Here is a 4,874-nt window from a genome sequence, read left to right as displayed (position 1 = left end):
ATAGAATCATAGAATCACAGCATCACAGCATCATAGAATCACAGCATCAGAGAATCACAGCATCAGAGAACCACAGCACCACAGCATCATAGAATCACAGCATCAGGGAATCACAGAATCACAGCATCAGGGAATCACAGCATCAGGGAATCACAACATCATAGAATCACAACATCACAGCATCATAGAATCACAACATCAAAGAAGCACAGCATCATAGAATCACAGCATCATAGAATCACAGCATCATAGAAGCACAGCATCAGAGAATCACAGCATCAGGGAATCACAGCATCACAGTATCACAGCATCACAGAATCACAGCATCACAGCTCATCTGGTCCATCCCCCCTGCCAGAGCAGGATCACCCAGAGCAGGTCACACAGGAACACCTCCAGGCAGGGGCTGAATATCTCCAGAGAGGCAGACTCCACACCCCCCTGGGCAGCCTCTGCCAGGGCTCTGGCACCCCACAGGGAAAAAAAAATCCTCCTCATGTTTCCATGACACTTCCTCTGCCTCAGCTGCCACCCAGTGCCCCTTGTCCTGGCTTCCAGGTTGTTCTTGGTGTTCCTTGTCCTATTCCTGGGCACCAGCACACAGAGCCTGGCACCTTCATCTTGCCCTCAGCCCTCAGATATTTAGAGCCATTGCTCAGATCCCCTCTCAGCCTTCTCCTCTCCAGACTAACCAGCCCCAGGGCTCTCAGCCTTTCTCCACAACAGAGAGAGGGGATCTCCCCCAATCATCTCTGACATCTCTTTTTTCACTCATCCTCCTATTTCCTCTCCTGTAGCATTAACCACTCAATCCTCCTCTCACATCCAGCAGGAACCACTCACTCCTGCTCTCACGTCCAGCAGGAACCACTCAATCCTGCTCTCACGTCCTAGGACAGCAGCATTTAGTGTCGCATACAGTGATGGGGATGCCAGAGGTGGCTCTGGCAGCTCTGGGACAACAGTGAGCAGGTGTTAGAAATGCTTAGCCTGTTGCAGCCTGCAGCCTGAGTCTTCTCTGGATGCTGAGGTGATGCTCAGGGGGAACAGCCAGCAGCAGAGCTTAGATCATCCCAATGGGCACAGTGCTGTGGGCGCAGGCAAGTGTCCAACAGGAGCACACAGGGAAGCATCCAACAGGAGGACACAGGGAAGCATCCAACAGGAGGACACAGGGAAGCATCCAACAGGAAGATACAGGGAAGCATCCAACAGGATGATACAGGGAAGCATCTAACAGGAGGATACAGGGAAGCATCCAACAGGAGGACACAGGGAAGCATCCGACAGGAGGACACAGAGAAGCATCTAACAGGAAGATACAGAGAAGCATCTAACAGGAGGATACAGAGAAGCATCTAACAGGAGGATACAGGGAAGCATCCAACAGGAAGATGCAGGGAAGCATCCATCCGGAGGACACAGAGAAGCATTCAATAGGAGGACACAGGGAAGCATCCAACAGGAGGACACAGAGAAGCATCTTACAGGAGCACACAGGGAAGCATCCAACAGGAGCATGCAGGGAAGCATTCAGCAGGAGGACACAGAGAAGCATCCAACAGGAGGACACCAGGAAGCATCCTACAGGAGCACACAGGGAAGCATCCAACAGGTGGACACAGGGAAGCATTCAGCAGGAGGACACAGAGAAGCATTCAACAGGAGGACGCATGGAAGTACCCAACAGGAGGACACAGGGAAGCATCCAACAGGAGCATGCAGGGAAGCATCCAACAGGACACAGGGAAGCATCTAACAGGAGGACACAGGGAAGCATCTAACAGGAGGATACAGAGAAGCATCTAACAGGAGGATACAGGGAAGCATCCAACAGGCGGATACAGGGAAGCATCCAACAGGAGGACACAGGGAAGCATCCAACAGGAGGACACAGGGAAGCATCCAACAGGAAGATACAGGGAAGCATCCAACAGGAGGACACAGGGAAGCATCTAACAGGAGGACACAGGGAAGCATCTAACAGGAGGACACAGGGAAGCATCCAACAGGAGGATACAGGGAAGCATCTAACAGGAGGACACAGGGAAGCATCTAACAGGAGGACACAGGGAAGCATCTAACAGGAGGACACAGGGAAGCATCCAACAGGAGGATACAGGGAAGCATCCAACAGGAGGACACAGGGAAGCATCCAACAGGAGGATACAGGGAAGCATCTAACAGGAGGACACAGGGAAGCATCTAACAGGAGGATACAGAGAAGCATCCAACAGGAGGATACAGGGAAGCATCTAACAGGAGGACACAGGGAAGCATCCAACAGGAGGATACAGGGAAGCATCCAACAGGAGGACACAGGGAAGCATCCAACAGGAGGATACAGGGAAGCATCTAACAGGAGGACACAGGGAAGCATCTAACAGGAGGATACAGAGAAGCATCCAACAGGAGGATACAGGGAAGCATCTAACAGGAGGACACAGGGAAGCATCTAACAGGAGGATACAGGGAAGCATCTAACAGGAGGACACAGGGAAGCATCTAACAGGAGGACACAGGGAAGCATCTAACAGGAGGATACAGGGAAGCATCCAACAGGAGGACGAAAGGAAGCATTCAGCAGGAGGACACAGAGAAGCATTCAACAGGAGGACACAGGGAAGCATCCAACAGGAGGACACAGGGAAGTACCCAACAGGAGGACACAGGGAAGCATCCAAAAGGAGCATGCAGGGAAGCATCCAACAGGAGGAAACAGGGAAGTATCTAGCAGGAGGATAGAGGGAAGCATCCAACAGGAGGATACAGGGAAGCATCTAACAGGAGGAAACAGGGAAGTATCTAGCAGGAGGATACAGGGAAGCATCCAACAGGAGGATGAAAAGAAGCGTTCAGCAGGAGAACACAAAGAAGCATTCAACAGGAGGACACAGGGAAGCATTAAACAGGAGGACACAGAGAAGCATTCAACAGGAGGACACAGGGAAGCATCCAACAGGAGGACACAGGGAAGCATCCAACAAGGAGACCCGTGGAAGCATCCCACAGGAAGACACTGGGAGTTATCCCCTCTGCTCCTCTCTCACCTGTTCAGCTCCCACCAAGCTTGCACCTAAATTAATTATCTCCAGTGAGCAGGCTGCAGAGAATTCTATGGCTTTAATTTCCCCAACCTCCCCTCAGTGCTCTCCCTGAAATGGGAGTGGAGTTCCATTTCTCTAAATTAAGCATTCCCACCGGGAGTTCCCTCTGTGTGTGTGTCTCACAATGACACAATGCTTTATTCCTGGGAATAAAAAGCTCCCAAGGAAACTTCTTACTCAGATGAGGATTTGGGTCCCAGCACTGCTTGAAGAATGTTGAATAGTTTTAATCCTATGAAGTGTTGTAAAAGGGGGGAGGAAAAAAAAACCTCCAACCCATCCAAGAGTTTATTCTTGCATTGAGTTTTCTCTGCTCAGATATCTTTTTTCTTTCCCTTTAAGATGTAAACAGGCACCAGAAAGGGAAACTTTTAATTGCTGTTTGGGGATTGCTCATTTTAAATGAGATATTAACACTTGTCACATAATTAATTTACTCCTTTTGCTTTGTGAGCAGCCCTCACAGTTTGCTGTCTGTAATGAGAAGGTAGGGACCCAGGAGAGAGCTGCATCCAGCTCTCTGAAGTGGTTGTGAAACGTGAGCAGCACCATGCTGAGGCTAAGTTCTGGCTGCCTCTACAGCTCTCTGGAAGGGATTCCCCAAGGCACTTCAGAAGGCAGCTTTGGATGCTGCTGCCCCGGAGAGGAGCACTGAGAATCTTCCTTCCCTTCCTTCCTTCCCTTCCTTCCCTTCCTTCCTTCCCTTCCTTCTTCCCTTCCCTTCCTCCCTCCTTCCTTCCCAGCCTTATCATAGAATCCAGCAGGCTGGCAGAGAGCTCCAAGCTCACCCAGCCCAACCTAGCATCCAGCCCTACCCAACCAACCAGACCATGGCACTAAGTGCCCCAGCCAGGCTTGGCAAGAACACCTCCAGCCACAGCCACTCCACCACCTCCCTGGGCAGCCCATTCCAGTGCCAATCACTCTCTCTGCCAGCAACTTCCTAACAACATCCAGCCTAGACCTGCCCTGGCACAGCTTGAGGCTGTGTCCCCTTCTTCTGCTGCTGGCTGCCTGGCAGCAGAGCCCAATCCCACCTGGCTACAGCCTCCCTGCAGGCAGCTGCAGGCAGCAATGAGCTCTGCCCTGAGCCTCCTCTGCTGCAGGCTGCACACCCCCAGCTCCCTCAGCCTCTCCTCACAGGGCTCTGCTCCAGGCCCCTCAGCTTTGTCGCCCTCTTGTGGACACCTTCAGCACTTCAATATCTGCAATGGAGGAGCCCAGAACTGGACACAGCACTCCAGGGGTGGCCTGAGCAGTGCTGAGCACAGGGGCACAAGAACCTCCCTTGTCCTGCTGCCCACACTGCTCCTGAGCCAGCCCAGGATGCCATTGGCTCTGCTGCCCACCTGGGCACTGCTGCCTCCTCTGCAGCTCCTCTCTGCCAGCACCCCCAGGGCCCTCTCTGCCTGCCTGCTCTCAGCCACTCTGGCCCCAGCCTGCAGTGCTGCTTGGGGCTGTTGTGGCCAAAGTGCAGAACCTGCCCTTGGCCTTGTTCAGTCTCATCCTCTTGGCCTTCTCTGATAACCTCTTCTGACAACTCCCCCCATACCCTGGCACGGCAGCACAAAGAGGCTCTTCAGGGCACTGCAGTCAGGGGCAGCTTGCACACGGATTTTCCTGAGCTTGGTGATACTTTAACTCCACATAAAAGAGCAGCAGCAGCAGCAAACACCTTGCCAGATGCTGACTGCCAAAGCAGCTGGGCCCTGTGTTGGCTGAGCCTGGCAGTTCTTGCGAGGCCAGCGTGGGGCTGCCACCTCTTGC

The sequence above is a fragment of the Pogoniulus pusillus genome, chromosome 10, assembly GCF_015220805.1.
Source record: "Pogoniulus pusillus isolate bPogPus1 chromosome 10, bPogPus1.pri, whole genome shotgun sequence".
Lineage (NCBI taxonomy): Eukaryota > Metazoa > Chordata > Aves > Piciformes > Lybiidae > Pogoniulus > Pogoniulus pusillus.
The sequence above is the reverse complement of the archived record's forward strand: the minus strand, read 5'-3'. Positions refer to the sequence as shown.